This window comes from Triticum urartu, chromosome 2A (genome assembly GCF_056163025.1).
Source record: "Triticum urartu cultivar PI428250 chromosome 2A, HENAU_Tu73, whole genome shotgun sequence".
Lineage (NCBI taxonomy): Eukaryota > Viridiplantae > Streptophyta > Magnoliopsida > Poales > Poaceae > Triticum > Triticum urartu.
The window spans coordinates 454,374,393-454,395,173 of record NC_141874.1 but is presented as its reverse complement, the minus strand read 5'-3'; positions in this window follow the sequence as shown (position 1 = coordinate 454,395,173).

The window sequence follows — 20,781 nt, the reverse complement described above, 5'->3', positions numbered from 1 at the left end:
GGTTACCTCAATGGGGATATGCATTTCCCCAACAATAGGAATATCATATTTCTGTTTGACAGTGGGAAGTGGGAATTCAAAACCTCCAATAGTAATAGTTGAAATTCTTCCAATAGAATTGATACTATGAACTTGAGGTTGTTTCTTCGGAAAGTGCACCATATGCTCATTACCATTAACATGAAAAGTGACATTGCCTTTGTTGCAATCAATAACAGCCCCTGCAGTATTCAAAAAGGGTCTACCAAGGATGATCGACATACTGTCGTCCTCGGGAATATCAAGAATAACATAGTCCGTTAAGATAGTAATGTTTGCAACCACAACAGGCACATCCTCACAAATACCGATAGGTATAATAGTTGATTTATTAGCCATTTGCAAAGAGATTTCAGTAGGTGTCAACTTATTCAATTCAAGTCTACGATACAAAGAGAAAGGCATAACACTAACACCGGCTCCAAGATCACATAAAGCAGTTTTAACATAGTTTCTTTTAATGGAGCATGGTATAGTTGGTACTCCTGGATCTCCAAGTTTCTTTGGTATTCCACCCTTAAAAGTATAATTAGCAAGCATGGTGGAAATTTCAGCTTCCGATATCTTTCTTTTATTAGTATCAATATCTTTCATATACTTAGCATAAGGAGGCATTTTAAGCATGTTAGTCAAACACATACGCAAAAAGATAGGTCTAATCATTTCAGCAAAGCGCTCAAAATCCTCATCATCCTTTTTCTTGGATGGCTTAGGAGGAAAGGGCATGGGTTTCTGAACCCATGGTTCTCTTTCTTTACCATGTTTTCAAGCAACAAAATCTCTCTTATCATAACGTTGATTCTTTGATTATGGGTTATCAAGATCAACAACAGGTTCAATCTCTACATTATTATCATTACTAGGTTGAGCATCAAGATCAACATCATTATTAACTTTATCACTAGGTTCATGTTCATTACCAGACCGTGTCTCAGCATCACAAATTGAAATATCATTGGGATTCTCAGGTGTGTCTATAGCAGGTTCACTAGCATGCAAAGTCCTACCACTTTTCTTCTTCTTTTTATTAGAAGGACTAGGTGCATCAATATTAGTTCTCTGAGAATCCTGCTCAATTCTCTTAGGATGGCCCTCAGGATACAAAGGTTCCTGGGTCATTTTACCACCTCTAGTCATAACCCTGACAACATTATCATTATTCTTACTATTCAACTCATTGAGCAAATCATCCTAAGCTTTAAGTACTTGCTCTACTTGAGATGTAACCATGGAAGCATGTTTACTAATAAGCTTAAGATCATTAACAGTTCTACTCATATAATCACCCAAGTGGTCAAGCATGTAAGCATTACATTTCAATTGTCTACTAACATAAGCATTAAAGTTTTCTTGTTTAACAATAAAATTATCGAACTCATCCAAGCATTGACTAGTAGACTTATTATGAGGGATATTACCTTCATCAAATCTATGGAGAGAGTTTACCTCTACTTCCCATGTCGGGTTATCAAGACCATGTATTTCTTCAATAGGTAGTAAATTCTTAACATCTTCAACTTTAATGCCTTTTTATTTCTTAGATTTCTTTGCCTCTTGCATATCTTTAAGACTGAGAAATAGAATACCACTTTTCTTCGGAGTTGGCTTAGGAGTTGGTTCAGGAAGTGTACAATCATTATCATTTCTCAATATATTATTCAATAGCAATTCAGCTTGCTCAAAAGTTCGATCCCTGAAAACACAACCAGCACAACTATCCAGGTGGTCTCTGGAAGCATCGATTAGTCTATTATAAAAGATATCAAGTATTTCATTTTTCTTGAGAGGATGATCAGGCAAAGCATTAAGTAATTGGAGAACCCTCCCCCAAGCTTGTGGGAGACTCTCTTCTTCAATTTGCGTAAAGTTAAATATTTCCCTTAGGGAAGCTTGTTTCTTATGAGCGGGGAAGTATTTTGCAGAGAAGTAGTAAATCATATATCGGGGACTATGCACACAACCAGGAGCATGAGAATTAAACCATAACATAGCATCACCCTTTAATGAGAAAGGAAACAATTTGAGAATATAGTAATAGCGAATTTTTTCCTCATGAGAAAATAGGGTCGCTATATCATTCAATTTAGTAAGATGTGCCACAACAGTTTCAGACACGTAACCATAGAAAGGATCAGATTCAACCAAAGTAATTAACTCAGGATCGACAGAGAACTCACAATCCTTATCAGTAACAAAGATAGGTGAAGTAGCAAAAGCGCGATCATATTTCATTCTAGCATTCAAGGATTTTTTAGCTTAGCTAACAATTTCTTAAGATCCTCTCTATCATTGCAAGCAAAGAAGTCTCTAACAGTTTCTTCATCCATAACATAACCCTCAGGTACAATAGGCAATTCATATCTAGGGGGAATCATAATATTCCTCGTCAGTTTCAGTAATTTCGTTCTCTCTAACCCTAGCAAGTTGTTCATCAAGAAATTCACCTAGTGGCACAGTATCATCAAGCACAGAAGTAGTATCATCATAAGCATCATGCATAGCAAAAGTGGCATCATCAATAACATGTGACATATCGGAATCAATAGCAGGTGTAGGTGTCACAAGTTTACTCAAAACAGAAGGAGAATCAAGTGTAGAGCTAGATGGTGGTTCCTTATCTCCCCTCGTAGTTGAGGGATAGATCTTGGTTTTGTTGTCTTTCAGATCCCTCATAGTGATCAACAGATATAAATCCCAAGTGACTCAGAGAATAGAGCTATGATCCCCGCAACGGCGCCAGGAAAAGGTCATGATAACCCACAAATATAGCGGATCGCAATGGATTTCGAGGGTAGAGTATTCAACCCAAATTTATTGATTCAACACAAGGGGAGACAAAGAATATTCTCAAGTATTAGCAGCTGAGTTCTCAATTCAACCACACCTGGAAGACTTAATACCTGCAGCAAAGTATTTAGTAGCAAAGTAATATGGAAGTAATGATAATAGTAGCAAAAGTAACAGTAACAGTTTTGTAGCAATCGTAACAGTGGCAACGGAGAAGTAACTAAGCAAAGATCAATATGAAACGAACTCGTAGGCAATGGATCAATGATGGATAATTATGTCAGATGGCATTCATCATGCAACAGTTATAACATAGGGTGACACAGAACTAGCTTCAATTCATCAATGTAATGTAGGCATGTATTCCGAATATAGTCATACGTGCTTATGGAAAAGAACTTGCATGACATCATTTGTCCTACCCTCCCATGGCAGAGGGGTCCTATTGGAAACTAAGGTATATTAAGGCCTCCTTTTAATATAGTACCATACCAAAGCATTAGCATTAGTGAATACATGAAATCCTCAAACTACGTTCATCACCGGGAGTGGTCCCGACTATTGTCACTCCGGGGTTGCCGGATCATAACACGTAGTAGGTGACTATAACTTGCAATATCGGATCAAGAACACAAATATATTCATGAAAACATAATAGATCCAGATCTAAAATCATGGCACTCGGGCCCTAGTGACAAGCATTAGGCATAGCAAAGTCATAGCAACGTCAATCTTAGAACATAGTGGATACTAGGGATCAAACCCTAACAAAACTAACTCGATTACATGGTAAATCTCATCCAACCCGTCATGGTCCAGCAAGCCTACGATGGAATTATTCACGCACAACGATGAGCATCATGAAATTGGTGATGGAGGACAGTTGATGATGACGATGGCGACGATTTCCCCTCTCCGGAGCCCAAAACGGGCTCCAGATCTGCCCTCCCGAGGAAGAACGGGGCTTGGCGGCGGCTCCGTATCATAAAACGCGATGAATCCTTCTCTCTAATTTTTTTTCACCCCGAAAGAGAATATATGGAGTTGGAGTTGAGGTCGGTGGAGGTCCAGGGGCCCCACAAGGTCGGGTGGCGCGCCCCAACCTTGTGGCCAGGGTGTGGGTCCCCTTCACTTGATTCTTTTGCTAATATTTTTTATTAATTCCAAAGCTTATCTCTGTGAAGTTTCACGTCATTCTGAGAACTTTTTATTCTGCACAAAAATAACACCATGCCAATTCTACTGAAAACAACGTCAGTCCAGGTTAGTTCCATTCAAATCATGCAAGTTAGAGTCCAAAACAAGGGCAAAAAAGTTTTGAAAAATAGATATGACGGAGACGTATCATACACCAGACCCCTCCCGATGAACAGGATCCCGTTTCGACCATGGACGATCAAACAGAAGGACGTTTCCTCCGTTCTGCGGTATGCCAGACCCCGTTTCGACTGTTCCATCCAAGCCGGTTGGCTCCCGTTGAACAGGACACATTCCGACCCACTTGGTTGCCTCTCGATGAACATGATGCTGTTTCTCCATTCCGACCCAGCTGGTTCGCTACCAATGAACATGACGCCCTTGCTACTGTCCTTTGCCTCTCCATGTACACAAGCCCTGGCCGTCTGCATATATGCGCGAGTACGCGCTGGAGACCCTGCCCGTTTGTACGTACGTGGCTGTATTTTTTGCCCTGTGGCTGTACGTACGTTACAGGACTTAGACAGGACTACGTGAATTGCTATGTCGGGTGCTCTACAACGACACGTGCCACTACTTACTCGGCCACGGTCCATACTTACAGAGAGACCGATCGACCGGTATGTACGTACACGTTCGCAACCAGATAGACAACGCTACATACGCTTTGACCAGGTGGGTCCCAACATTCAGGGAGGATAAGGACGCAGTTCCTTGTGTGCGAAGATATAGCTAGTCGGTCCCAGCTGTCAGGGGGAGGAATCATTTTTATTTTGCGAGTAATAAGGAGGCACTTCCTTGTGTTCGAAGATGTAGCTGCTGGGTCCAGCTCTCAACCTCACCGCCTAAAGTTCTCTTCCAATGGTTGTCCTTTGTTGACCACATTGACCATGCCGCACCGAGAGCACCAAGGCGGTGGACGAAGGCGAGGCCTAGGAAGGGAATGACGTGGAGCCAGGGAAGACGCGGCAGTGGATGCCCACGCGGAGGGGAGTACATGGGTTGACTGCTCCGGCTGCGGTGTGAGTCTGCCGTCGCCGGAGAATAACAGGAGGTGTGGGTGAGTATAGAGGGATGGCATGGCCAGCGGTGGCAGCATAGCTGGACACGGGAGGCAGGAGCAGGCGGCACGGCCGACGCTAGTTTGGGCAGTTGGAGCAAGAAGACCAGAGGTTGAAGAAGCACGACGGCCGTTGGATGGACATTGCACAGTCACTGCAGCTAGAATCGTTTATATTGACTAAGTTGACAAAGCCCTTGGTACGCGTCAACTTAGTAGGCCCACAGGTCAGGCTCCAAAATGGTGCGGCCCAGATGTCAGGGGGAGGAATCATTTTTTGGGCGGCTGAAGCAAGAATATCAGAGATTTAAGTAGAAGCACGACATCCGTTGGATGGACATCCAACGGCCACTGCTGCTAGAATCATGTGCTTGTTGGGGAACGTAGCATGCAATTTCAAAAAAATCCTACGCTCACGCAAGATCTATCTAGGAGATACATAGCAACGAGAGGGGGAGAGTGTGTCCACGTACCCTCATAGACCGAAAGCGGAAGCGTTTGACAACGCGGTTGATGTAGTCAAACTTCTTCTCGTTCCGACCGATCAAGCACCGAACGTACGACACCTCTGAGTTCTGCACACATTTAGCTTGATGAAATCCCTCAAACTCTTGATCCTTCAAAGTGTCGAGGGACAGTTCCATCCGCGCAGGGCTTCGCCTAAGCACTACGTGAATATGATCGGAGGTGTAGACTATGGAGGGGGGCGCCGCACATGGCTAACAATGTTTGTTGTGTGTTCTAGCGGTGCCCCCCTCATATATATAGGTTGGAGGGGAGGAGAGGCAGCCAAGGGGGTGCCCCAAGTAGGAGGAATCCTACTTGGGGTCCTGCCAATTCGGCCTCCCCCATTCCCTATTCCTATTCGGAGTAGGAAGGGAAGAGGGGGAAGGGAGAATCATATTCCCTTTTTCCTTTCCTTCTCCAATTTGGCCAGCCCATATGGGGGGCGGGGGTGCACCAGCCCCTTTGTGGCTGGTGTGTTTCCCCTCTTGGACCATAAGGCCCATATCTTTTGCCGGGGGTGCCCGACACCCCTTCCGGTGACCCGATAAGTACCCGGTGCATTCCGAAACACTTCCGGTGTCCGAATACCATAGTCCTATATACCAATCTTTACCTCTCGACCATTTCAAGTCTCCTCGTCATGTTTGTGATCTCATCCGGTACTCCGAACAACATTCGGTCACCAAATCACATAACTCATATAATACAAAATCGTCATCGAATGTTAAGCGTGTGGACCCTACGGGTTCGAGAACTATGTAGACATGACCGAGACACCTCTCCGGTCAATAACCAATAGCGGAACATGGATTCTCATATTGGTTCCTACATATTCTACGAATATCTTTATCGGTCAAACCGTTATGACAACATACATTATTCCCTTTGTCATCGATATGTTACTTTCCCGAGATTCGATCGTCGGTATCTTCATACCTAGTTCAATCTCGTTATTGGCAAGTATCTTTACTCGTTCTGTAATGCATAATCCCACAACTAAGTCATTAGTCACATTGCTTGCAAGGCTTATTATGATGTGCATTACCGAGAGGGCCCAGAGATACCTTTCCGATACTCGGAGTGACAAATCCTAATCTCGATCTATGCCAACCCAACAAACACCTTCGGATATACCTATAGAGCATCTTTATAATAACCCAGTTACGTTGTGACGTTTGATAGAACACAAGGTATTCCTCTGGTATCCGGGAGTTGCATAATCTCATAGTCGAAGGAATATGTATTTGACATGAAGAAATCAATAGCAATAAAACTGAACGATCAACATGCTAAGCTAATGGATGGGTCTTGTCCATCACATCATGCTCCTAATGATGTGATCTCATTCCTCAAATGACAACACATGTCTATGGTTAGGAAACTTAACCATCTTTGGTTAACAAGCTAGTCTAGTAGAGGCTTACTAGGGACATGGTGTTTTGTCTATGTATCCACACATGTATCAAGTTTCCAGTAAATAAAATTCTAGCATGGATAATAAACATTTATCATTATATAAGGAAATATAAAATAACAACTTTATTATTGCCTCTAGGGCATATTTCCTCCAGTCTCCCACTTGCACTAGAGTCAACAATCTAGTTCACGCCGCCATGTGATTTAACACCAATAGTTCACATCACCATGTGATTAACACCCATAGTTCACATCGCCATGTGACCAACACCCAAAGGGTTTATTAGAGTCAGTAATCTAGTTCACATCACCATGTGATTAACACCCAAAGAGTACTAAGGTGTGATCATGTTTTGCTTGTGAGAGAGGTTTAGTCAACGGGTCTGTCACACTCAGATTCGTATGTATTTTGCAAATTTCTATGTCTATAATGCTCTGGATGGAGCTACTCTAGCTAAATGCTCCCACTTTCAATATGTATCTAGATCGAGACTCAGAGTCATCCAGATTGGTGTCAAAGCTTGCATCGACGTAACTCTTTACAATGAACTCTTTATCACCTCCATAACCGAAAAATATTTCCTCGGTCCTCTAAGGATAATTTTGACCGTTGTCCAGTGATCTACTCCTAGATCACTATTGTACTCGCTTGCCAAACTCATGGCAAGGTATACAATAGGTCTGGTACATAGCATGGCATACTTTATAGAACCGATGGCTGACGCATAGGGAATGACTTTCATTCTCTCTCTATCTTCTGCCGTGGTCGGGCTTTGAGTCTTACTCCACTTCGCACCTTGCAACATATATAGGCAAGAACCCTTTCTTTGACTGATCCATTTTGAAATTCTTCAAAATCTTGTCAAGGTATGTGCTTTGTGAAAGTCTTATTGAGCGTCTCGATCTATCTCTATAGATCTTGATGCCCAATATATAAGTAGCTTCATCGAGGTCTTTCATTGAAAAATTCTTATTCAAGTATCCTTTTATGCTATCTAGAAATTCTATATCATTTCCAATCAACAATATGTCATCCACATATAATATCAGAAATGCTACAGAGCTCCCACTCACTTTCTTGTAAATACAGGCTTCACCATAAGTCTGTATAAACCATATGTTTTGATCACCTTATCAAGGCGTATATTCCAACTCCGAGATGCTTGCACCAGTCCATAGATGGATTGCTGGAGTTTGCATACTTTGTTAGCACCTTTAGGATCGACAAAACCTTCTGGTTGCATCATATACAACTCTTCTTTAAGAAATCCATTAAGGAATGCAGTTTTGACATCCATTTGCGAGATTTCATAAAATGTGGAAATTTCTAGTCAGATTAAATATAATTTAAAAATATATTTGTATTATGTAAAAATCCAATGAAATATCACACGCGCAACAAGTAATGAAATTAAAAATTTCAAAATCCAAAAATAATATTTTTTTTCAACTAATTACGTGTTTGGTGCATTTTTATAGTTACTGCCCAATTTTTATAATTACATCCCATTTATTATTTCTTAAAGCCAAATTTTTTTGTTAAGCCTAATGCATCCCTCTTAGGAAATATTTGCAGCCCAGCGGGGCGGAGAATAACAAGTTGACCCGGATATTGTGTAGAAATGTCGGCCCGGTTGCATTGCTGATGTTCAAAAAAGGCATCTGTAGTACCGTACAACTTTACATGGCTACTCAGCCCACATTCAGCGATGCTGGAAAGGCCCAAACAAGGCTTCTATACAACTTTTTGAAGTCACTGAGTTCAATTAATAACTTAAGAAAAAAGTTAGAGTACAGAGGAACATAATTAAAAGCTGTCACGAGTGAAGAAATAATTCAACGGGTCCCACTTGTGCGTGTGTGTGTGTGTGAGAGAGAGGCCCATCGGTTGATGCTTGTAAATACATCTTTCAGCCATATGCATTGCTGATGCTCAGTAAAAACTTTTATAGTTGACACAATCTTATAGAACATCATAGCACACTGGACTTGCATACAAAATTTTCACGCAGGCGGCACAATCAGGGTGGAATTAGTGGATCGCTATGGGTAGGGCTATGTTGAAACCAACGAACTTGTACATAATGGTTCATCGTATTTATCAATGACAGGGAAATATCTTGAATGCTGTGCAAAGAAAACAGACAGACAACACAATAAGTTCTGCTAGCACATTAAGTTGACGTACAACCCTTTCTAAAAAAGTTCAGGTACAAAAATAGAACAGGTCACGATCAAATGTACTGGCACATCAGTGCTTCACGCTCATAGCTCGGATTTAACTAGTATCTGACAAGATTCAGTTGTTACCTCAAATTAGTGCACATCCAGGCAGCCATCCCTGCCTCTTCTCCCAAAGAAGCAGTGGCCTCAGCCGCGCGATGGAGTAGGCCCTGTGCCATCCATCGTTCCGAGAAACACGGGGAAAGTCTGACACTGACTCCTGTAATGGACGTCGTCAACGGACCCTGGCACCAGCGGCGGCGGAAGGACTTTGATTGATGGATTGACCACTTGTTCGACATGCACGAACACTCGATACAGGTACATCCCTAACGTGCTCCGTGTTGGCCTTGGTGGCGACAAATAGTACAACCCCTGTTCCTGCACTGGTATCTCAACACCAATCACCTTCGATATGGTGGACGGCTTCTTCATCCACTCCATAACCATCAGAGCCCAGCTGTCTGGAGGAACAAACATACTTACGAGCTCACCTCCAAGGTCGTTGATAAGCTCATTGATGGACTCGCTGTTCCAAGCACGTCGAGGCATGCTGTGGAAGGTAAGCTTTGTTAAAAACCCAAGCTCAAAGGGCACCAAGCCCCATCCTGGGTGCCACCGATCAAAGCTCACCAGCGTGCCATCGCAGAACAAACACCAGGAAGATTCGAACACACGACTGCAGTCGAAAGTTGTCCGGAACCTGACGAAGAAATCAGCTGGAGGCGGACGGACTTCGATGAGCAAGTCACTTATTTGGATGCCATGCGCAACGCCAAGAGCTTTGACAAGGTCGTCCGATGAGACAGGAGGCCGGTCATCGTTGATGGTTACCATCAGCACTTTGCCGGCAAACTGGTCGTCAAGTGCCGCCATGCCACTGTTGAGCGACATCGCACAACGCCCGAAGGCAGGGCGGACCTCAGGATCTCTGGCTCGGAGATCCGCGTTGACCAGCGACATGATAGTGCGCTTGAGTAGAGGGGGTACAGGAGGGGGATTTGGGGGAACTGGAGTAGCAATCAATATTCCAGAGGTGGATGCGGGAGATTGGGGATGAAAAGGTAGCATGAATTTCGAACACGCGCCAATATGCTCTCGACACGCAAGCGCACGAAAGCACCGGTGGTGCCCACATGTCGGCCTAAGAGTCCTTATTCTTTCTTTTTTTAGAGCCCGGCCTTTTTTTAGGATCTTTTGAGAGCCCAGCCTGAGAGTCATAATTGACCTGTTTGGCATTGCATTACTACTCGGCCCATATTCAATGACACCTCACTGGCCCAAACAAGTGTACATCACCGAAAAGACACTGAGCTCAAATTATAACTTGAAAAAGGAGATATACTCCGAACACTGGAGAATGGTGATTCCCTAATTTAGCCCACCAGCAGTTCAAGACAATAAACAGTTCAAAACAACGATATATACAACATTCAAACACTGACTAGTGACTACTACTGACATAAACAGCAAGACATGATAGTTCATAAGAAGTCTTCCTGCACCACCAAAACGCACCCATCTTCAATGCTCAGACTCTCGTGATCCAGACGAGAATGACATTCTAAATAGAGGCAACTATTACATAGTAAGAGTGACATAGACGAGGATGACCAAATGACAAGGAATATGCATAACAAAAGAGAAAACTACCCGTCCAAAACAAGCAACAAAGACAACAAGTCATTCGAAGAGGGATGATCCAACACCATCGTAATTTGCAGTCCCGTCAGCGACCAGTGATTCGAAGACACCAGTACTCCACCCTTTCGATGCAACAGCCCAATTACCTATCAACCTGAAGGCTTGAACCACATCACTTCCTGTCGGACTTGAGACATCCAAGGATCAAAGTTAATCCAGATGCCTTTGTCATTCTCACCTTCTTTTGGCTGCAGGCTGTATTGTTGACAATCAGGGGAGTTTTCTCCCAAAGTCCTAGGGATCATCGTGTAGACACAGTTTTCCATAGCAAACGGAGCCTCTCTGCCATCAAGGTCCTTGCCAATGGTGATCTCCTGGTTAATCGAATAATTGAGTCCGAGAAACAAAGAGTGTGAACCAAGGCTGTTTACCCGCCTCCAACTCAAAAATCTGGAAGGCCCCAAGAAGTTGGTATCCTACTCATAGATGTAACAACCACTGTTCGGATACTCACATATTTCACGGTGCTTGTGCACAATGGGGTTTTTGCAATATAACTTTTTCGGCTCATGTGTGTGAATGATCATTAGTCTTTTTCCATCGTCTGATCGAGCGAGGAACCAGTTGTGCTCCCCTGTTTTTGGCAAAGGTGGTGTGATTACAAATGGCAGTAACTATAGGGACATTGCATCATGTCAAAAAGGACATGCATTGTTAATGTAAGATCAGCATTGTTCAGAGTATGAGTAGGATAATGCAAGAAACAACATTGATATGTCCCTGTTGGAACTGGGAGGAAAATACAGGGAAATGTATACTGGATTCGAAAATATAGAAGTGCCATGCATGGTTATACTCATGTTATCTCGCGGTCGATTCTTCACAGGAAACTACCATGTCATGCATGTTATATAATCATGTTCTGTCCTCACAAACAAATTCTTCGAGGAAACTAAGAGACCATGCATTGTTTTATACTCATGTTCTACGGGCAAATTTTTTGTGAGGATATTATTCTAGCCATTGATTGCTCAAGGGCGAATATAGGTATGTACACATGGTAAGCATTATAAGGTTTCACTACTTCCAAATATAGAGTTCTCCATATGCACATTTACTTCCCTAATGTATGGTTAGATGAAACCAACAGTGTGATGCATGTTTCTACATCATGAAAATGAGGAAACTAACATGGACATTGATACACACTCATATTTAGTAGTATATAGATTACTATAAAATAAGGAGAATATCCATATCTTCCTAACCGTCTGATTATTCAGGGGTACAAATTGGCTGTAATGACATGGTCACAATCGCATGAATTAACTCATTCCAAATATAGGTGTTTTCTGGCATCTCTAATACATTGCCCTAGTTCTACTCAAATTCTGCTCAAACAGGGACATGCCAATCATCACAAAAAGTTCAAACAGTGTCATGCCGTTATCCTTAACATCAGATGGAAACAACTTACATGCACCATCCCAGCAATACGTGGTGCCATCTGCTTTGTCAATCACGTAGATGATGCCATTGTGTTTAATAGCATCACAGAAGTGTGTATCAGCTTTGACGATCCACTACGAGGTGAGCTGTCTCCAGCTAAAGAAGGCACCAACGGAAAGATAGGCGAGTCCGCGGTCGAACAAGGCAATTAGCTTGAAGTCTGCATAATTTGCATCTCGTGTGGGCACTTGGCAGATTACAATCTTCTGCAAAACAAGGTGCGTCCAACTGACTTTGTAATCTAGATGACTTGGACTGCAATGGTAAAACCCTATATAATCCAACGTAGGAAGGATAATCTCATGGGAGGTGTGGAAGTTCACGAGCACCAACTTCTTCTAGTCTTGTCTGACGGCAGCCATCCAATGGGAGTTCATGCCGACCCAGTACATACCTACCAAGAAGTTTCGGGCAATGGTGATCGGATCGAAGTCAAGGGAAATGATGTATGGTGGCCCATTACATACCTGCAAAGAAGTTTCGGCTAATGGAGGTCGGATTGAAGAGGAGGGGCATCATGTACGCCGCCGTATCATGGTGAGGAAATCTCGCAAGACCAGATAGCAACAAGCAGGGTGTCTTGAAAAGCATAGGCCTCGCTTCAACGATGGCCGTGTGCATGTCCCTCGAGCATGCAGCCAGCCACAGGGCGCTCAACATATCCATACACGAACAACAAAGGTCGAGGATGTCACTAGGGAGATTGCTCCAATCGTGGCTCATATGGATGCTGCGCGGTTCACGTTCGGCCATGGTGGAGTTTGGAAGGTGGGGTTTTTGGGGCTTGATTTACGGGGGAGAAGGCTCTCGGTGCTGGAACGGCTAGCGAGGGAATAGTGGTACTGGGGGAGGCGAGCGAGGCAAGGGTACGTGGGGGCACAGTGAGATGATGAAGAGTGACCTCAGGACCTCCGGCGAGACGGAGATGGAGATGGAGTGGTGCTAGGGGAGAGGGAGATGAGGCGAAGAATCGACAGTGACTGCACACTGCACAAGGTGAGGCTGACTTTGGTAACCCGAGTACGCCGCCTGGACTGGTGTCACCTCGGGCACAGGGTCATGTCACTTCACTATGAGGACCGGATGAATAATATTTTGACCATCAAGTGTACCACAGTTGTACTACTACTAGTAGGAACATACGGAGTAGTACTGTATAGGGGAAACAGGTCTCCCGTGCTAGCATGCCTCTGGGTTCACTTCATCCTCCGGGTATCATCCATATTGAAAGCAGAACCAAATTCTCGTCCATGCGGAAGCGCGAAGAAGGGTTTTTAATTTTTTGAGGATAACCGCATATTCCTTAACCACAGAATGTTGTCTCTCCCACGCACGTGCCAATATCCATCTGAAACAGCTATGACACATTTTTTATATCTATTTGCATAGGTCCCACCTGTCAGGAGGGGTGCAGAAATAAAAAGGAATCATAAAGTGTCTCGCCACGGTGATTCAAAGGAGTGACCTCAACTAGCCAGTGGCACATGTAGCGCTAGAAGGATGGGCACGTACACGGACAAGTACCACTCCTCAGTCTACCCGCATAGCCTTTTCTTTTAGTCTACCTAGCCGTCTAATCGACTGCCTGCACGCCACTTCTCGCATTTACTTCTCCATCGGGAACCGATTCTCCTCGGCTTCTTCACCTCTCCTTCATCTTCATTTGCATCCAAACCCCTATGCATTCACATTGTTTTAACCTCTTCACATACTCCAGGAGTAATTCTGAAGCCTCATTAAATAATCATCTTCTTCGGTTAGACTAGCCATCTAATCCTAATTCTCCAAACCATGGCCCTCTGGTTCGGTGGTTCCAAATGGTGAAAGAGATCCAGGTGCAGGTTTTTAGCATCCAACATGTCCTCGCCGAAGGCTCATTGAGCATAGTTGCCGCCGTCACCGACCACCCAAGGGTTGTTCGGAAGTGGATCAACAATGTATCCAACTCCCTCCAAAAGGTAGAGATGAAGGTCATCGATCTCGACGCATAGTACGCGGAGCGTGCCACTAGAAGATCCAACACGCCGCCGTCCTTCAGCTGTGCCTAGAAGATGATGTTTTGGTGTACAACATCATACACACACCTCCATACCAGGTGAGCTCTACGATTTCTTGTCTCGGGAGGATATATACTTCTGTGGAGCAGCCATCAAAGGGGACAAACAGAAGCTGGCGCTATACAACCTTGATTTGAAAAGCATCGGTGACCCAATAACCAGAATCAAAATTCCTATAGAAGATTGTGATAAACAGACACCATCCCTATTCGACGTAGCAAATTTTGTGCTCGGTACAAATCTTCAAAAGGATGACGAGACGCTGGCATTAAGGTTGTCTGGATGGGAGAATTATCCCTTGACGTACGAGCGGATAAAATATTGCTGCCCTCGATACCCGTGTGAGTTTGGAAATAGCTGCAAGGTCCAAAGAGCATGTTGCGAAGCCGTCTCCCACAAAAAATGAGAAGAAGAAGAAGAATAAGAAGCTGCACCAGCAGCAGGGCTTTATGGATGGATGAACTATTTCCTCTCTTGGGAAAAATATATTTCCTATCTGTGTATATTAACATAGATGAACTATTTCGATGGTGTGCATATCTTTGGAACAAGTAGCAGCGTAGGTCCACTTGACTATAAGGAGCTATTTATCCGCCTAGCTTTCTCTACTACTCCTTCTAGTGATTGGTATGCAATGCATGTGTTCGTAGACATGTCAGCTTCTCCATGGAAGTTCAACTACGGCGACCATCATGTTTCATCCACTGCCACTCGCGATTCCCACAACGTCGCTCCAACCCACGACACCACGTCCCCCGACGTGCGCCTCACCCCTCTCAGTCGCACCACCCCTCTGCCTTTGTGTGCATGACATGTGGGACACCTGAAATGCGGCGAGCATCAAGTTTCTACCACAGCCACACACGATTCCCACGACGCCGCTCAAACCCATGACACCACATGTCCCCCGACCTGTGGCTCACCCCTCTCGGCTCGACTACCCCTCTCCCTTCGGGAGCATTACATGTGAACCAGCCACCTGTCGGGTCCACATGTTATTGACTCAAAGGCAGGTGTAGTAAGGCGCTGAAGCTCAGTCCCGAGGGCCCCGAGAGGGAAATGTAACTTTGCGCCAGGCCTTGTGAGTTCATGGGGCGTCACCGAGCCGAACATGTGCAGATCGCGGAGGTGCCGTACCTTCGGTGCTAGATTGGTCGATAGTGAAGACGTACGACGACATCAACCGCGTTGTCATAACGCTTCCGCTTACGGTCTACGACGGTACATAGACTATACTCTCCCCTCTCATTGTATGCATCACCATGATCATGCGTGTGCGTAGGAATTATTTTGAAATTACTACATTCCCCAACAGTGGTGTCAGAGCCAGGTTTATGTGTAGATGTTATATGCACGAGTAGTACACAAAGGAGTTGTGGGCGTGGGTATATACATATTGCTTGCCGTCACTAGTGGATTATTGATTCAGCGACATTGTTGGATGAAGCGGCCCAGACCGACATTACGCGTACGCTTACGCGAGACTGGTTCTACCAACGTGCTTCGCACACAGGTGGCTAGTGGGTGTCTGTTTCTCTAGCTTTAGTTGAATCGGATTCAATGAACAATGTTCTTTCTGAAGATCAAAAAGCAATCACTATACCGCGTTGTGGTTTTTGATGCGTAGGTAAGAATGGTTCTTGCTCAGCCCGTAGCAGCCACGTAAAACTTGCAACAACAAAGTAGAGGACGTCTAACTTATTTTTGTAGGGCATGTTGTGATGTGATATGGTCAAGACATGATGCTAAATTTTATTGTATGAGATGATCATGTTTTGTAACACAATTATCTGCAACTGGCAGGAGCCATATGGTCGTCGCTTTATTGTATGAAATGCAATCGCCATGTAATTGCTTTACTTTATCACTAAGCGGTAGCGATAGTCGTAGAAGAAATAGTTGGTGAGACGACAATGATGCTTCGGTGGAGATCAAGGTGTCAAGATAGTGACGATGGTGATCATGACGGTGCTTTGGAGATGGAGATCAAAGGCACGAGATGATGATGGCCATATCATATCACTTATATTGATTGCATGTGATGTTTATCCTTTATGCATCTTATTATGCTTAGTTTGATGGTAGCATTATAAGATGATCTCTCACTAAATTTCAAGGTATAAGTTTTCTCCCTGAGTATGCACCGTTGCTATAGTTCGTCGTGCCGAGACACCACGTGATGATCGGGTGTGATAAGCTCTACGTTCACATACAACGGGTGTAAGCCAGTTTTGCACACGCGGAATACTCGGGTTAAACTTGACGAGCCTAGCATATGCAGATATGGCCTTGGAACACTGGAGACCGAAAGGTTGAGCGTGAATCCTATAGTAGATATGATCAATATAGTGATGTTCACCATTGAAAACTACTCCATCTCACGTGATGATCGGACATGGTTTAGTTGATATGGATCACGTGATCACTTAGATTATTAGAGAGATGTCTATCTAAGTGGGAGTTCTTAAGTAATTTGATTAATTGAACTTTAATTTATCATGAACTTAATACCTGATAGTATTTTGCATGTCTATGTTGTTGTTGATAGATGGCTTGTGCTGTTGTTCCGTTGAGTTTTAATGCGTTCCTAGAGAAAGCTAAGTTGAAATATGATGGTAGCAACTACACGGACTGGGTCCGTAACTTGTGGATTATCCTCATTGCTACACAGAAGCATTACGTCCTGGAAGCACCGCTAGGTGACAAACCCGCTGCAGGAGCAACGCCAGATGTTATGAACACCAGGCAGAGCAAATCTTATGACTACTCGATAGTTCAGTGTGCCATGCTTTACGGCTTAGAACCGGGACTTCAATGATGTTTTGAATGTCATGGAGCATATGAGATGTTCCAGGAGTTGAAGTTAATATTTCAAGCAAATGCCCGGATTGAGAGATATGAAGTCTCCAATAAGTTCTACAGCTCCAAGATGGAGGAGAATAGTTCTGTCAGTGAACATATACTCAGAATGGCTGGGTACCACAACCACTTGACTCAAATGGGAGTTAATCTTCCTGATGCTAGTGTCATTGACAGAGTTCTTCAATCACTGCCACCAAGCTACACGAGCTTCATGATGAACTATAATATGCAAGGGATGGATAAGACGATTCCTGAGATCTTCGCAATACTAAAGGCTGCGGAGGTAGAAATCAAGAAGCAGCATCAAGTGTTGATGGTCAACAAGAGCACCAGTTTCAAGAAAAAGGGTAAAAGGAAGAAGGGGAACTTGAAGAAGAACAACAAGCCAGTTGCTGCTCAAGTGAAGAAACCCAAGTCCGGACCTAAACCTGAGACTGAGTGCTTCTACTGCAAAGGAACTGGTCACTGGAAGCTGAACTGCCCCAAGTATTTGGCGGAGAAGAAGGATGGCAAAGTGAAAGGTATATTTGATATACATGTTATTTATGTGTACCTTACTAATGCTCACAATAGTGCCTGGGTATTTGATACTGGTTCATTTGCTAACATTTGCAACTCGAAATAGGGGCTATGGATTAAGCGAAGATTGGCTAAGCATGAGGTGACGATGCGCGTGGGAAATGGTTCCAAAGTCGATGTGATCGCTGTCGGCACGCTACCTCTACATCTACCTTCGGGATTAGTTTTAGACCTGAATAATTGTTATCTGGTGCCAGCGTTGAGCATGAACATTATATCTGGATCTTGTTTAATGCGAGATAGTTATTCATTAAATCAGAGAATAATGGTTGTTCTATTTATATGAGTAATATCTTTTATGGTCATTCACCCTTGATGAGTGGTCTATTTTTACTAAATCTTGATAGTAGTGATACACATGTTCATTGTATTGAAGCCAAAAGATGCAGAGTTGATAATGATAGTGCAACTTATTTGTGGCACTGCCGTTTAGGTCACATTGGTGTAAAGCGCATGAAGAAACTCCATTGTGATGGACTTCTGGAATCACTTGATTATGAATCACTTGGTACATGCGAACAATGCCTCATGGGCAGGATGACTAAAACTCCATTCTCTGGAACAATGGAGCGAGCAACAGAGTTATTGGAAATCATACATACTGATGTATGTGGTCCAATGAACATTGAAGCTTGCAGCGGATATCGTTATTTTCTCACCTTCACAGATGATTTGAGCAGATATGGGTTTATCTACTTGATGAAACATAAGTCTGAAACATTTGAAAAGTTCAAAGAATTTCAGAGTGAAGTGGAAAATCATCGTAACAAGAAAATCAAGTTTCTACGATCTAATCGTGGAGGTGAATATTTGAGTTATGAGTTTGGACTTCATTTGAAATAATCCGGAATAGTTTCGCAACTCACGCCACCTGGAACACCACAACATAATGGTGTGTCCAAATGTCGTAATCGTACTTTACTAGATATGGTGCGATCTATGATGTCTCTCACTGAGTTACCACTATCATTTTTGGGTTACACTTTAGAGATAGCTGCATTCACGTTAAATAGGGCACCATCTAAATCCGCCGAGACGACACCTTATGAACTGTGGTTTGGCAAGAAACCCAAGTCGTCGTTTATTAAAGTTTGGGGCTGCGATGCTTATGTGAAAAAGCTTCAACCTGATAAGCTCGAACCCAAATCGGAGAAATGTGTCTTCATAGGATACCCAAAGGAGACTGTTGCGTACACCTTCTATCACAAATCCGAAGGCAAGATATTTGCTGCTAAGAATGGATCCTTTCTAGAGAAGGAGTTTCTCTCGAAAGAAGTGAGTGGGAGGAAAGTAGACCTTGACGAGGTAATTGTACCTTCTCCCTTATTGGAAAGTAGTCCATCATTGAAATTAGTTCCAGTGATTCATACACCAGTAAGTGAGGAAGCTAATGATGATGATCATGAAACTTCTGATCAAGTTACTATCGAACCTCGTAGCTCAACCAGAGTAAGATCTGCACCAGAGTGGTACGGTAATCCTGTTCTAGAAGTCATGTTACTTGACCATGACGAACCTATGAACTATGAGGAAGCGATGATGAGCCCAGATTCCGCAAAATGGCTTGAGGCTATGAAATCTGAGATGGAATCCATGTATGAGAACAAAGTATGGACTTTGGTTGACTTGCCGATAATCGGCAGGCCATAGAGAATAAATGGATCTTCAAGAAGAAGACTGACGCTGACGGTAATGTTACTGTCTACAAAGCTCGACTTGTTGCGAAAGGTTTTCGACAAGTTCAAGGAGTTGACTACGATGAGACCTTCTCACCCGTAGCGATGCTTAAGTCCATCCGAATCATGTTAGCAATTACCGCATTTTATGATTATGAAATTTGGCAAGTGGATGTCAAAACTGCATTCCTTAATGGATACCTAAAAGAAGAGTTGTACATGATGCAACCAGAAGGTTTTGTCGATCCAAAAGGTGCTAACAAAGTGTGCAAGCTCCAGCGATCCATTTATGGACTGGTGCAAGCCTCTTGGAGTTGGAATATACGCTTTGATAGTGTGATCAAAGCATATGGTTTTATACAGACTTTTAGAGAAGCCTGTGTTTACAAGAAAGTGAGTGGGAGCTCCGTAGCATTTCTGATATTATATGTAGATGACATATTGCTGATCGGAAATGATATTGAATTTCTGAATAGCATAAAAGGATACTTGAATAAGGATTTTTCAATGAAAAACCTCAGTGAAGCTGCTTATATATTGGGCATCAAGATCTATAGAGATAGATCAAGACGCTTGCTTGGACTTTCACAAAGCACATACCTTGATAAAGTTTTGAACAAGTTCAAAATGGATCAGGCAAAGAAAGGGTTCTTGCGTGTATTACAAGGTGTGAAGTTGAGTCACACTCAATGCCCGATCACTGTAGAATATAGAGAGAAAATGAAATGTGTTCCCTATGCTTCAGCCATAGGCTCTATCATGTATGCAATGCTATGTACCTGTAACATCCCAAATTTTCAATTTGGAATGTTATACATTAGATCATCATGCATATCATATTTTATTTTGCTTTTGGTTTTGATCCTAGAAAATCCTAAGCAACTCAAGGACCCACGGAGAGAGTTGGGGATTTCGTTATTTACATATTTGAGTTTCCTCAAATTTTGTAAACAGGATCATTTGATTTTATTTATTTTATCATCAATTATTTCTATTACAAAAATATGAGAGAGGGAATAAAATGACTTTCCCAAAATATAGAAATATTGAGGATTTAATAAAAAAATCAAATAAGATTTATTTCGGAGTTTTTCGGTATTTTTATTTGAATTTAGGAAAAATGCGTGTTTTTCAAAGTTGTAGGTTGGGCCCAGATAAATGTTCACTTTATCGGGATTGATCTTAGAAACCCGGGAAAATTTATTTCGTGATTTTTGGAGTCCGT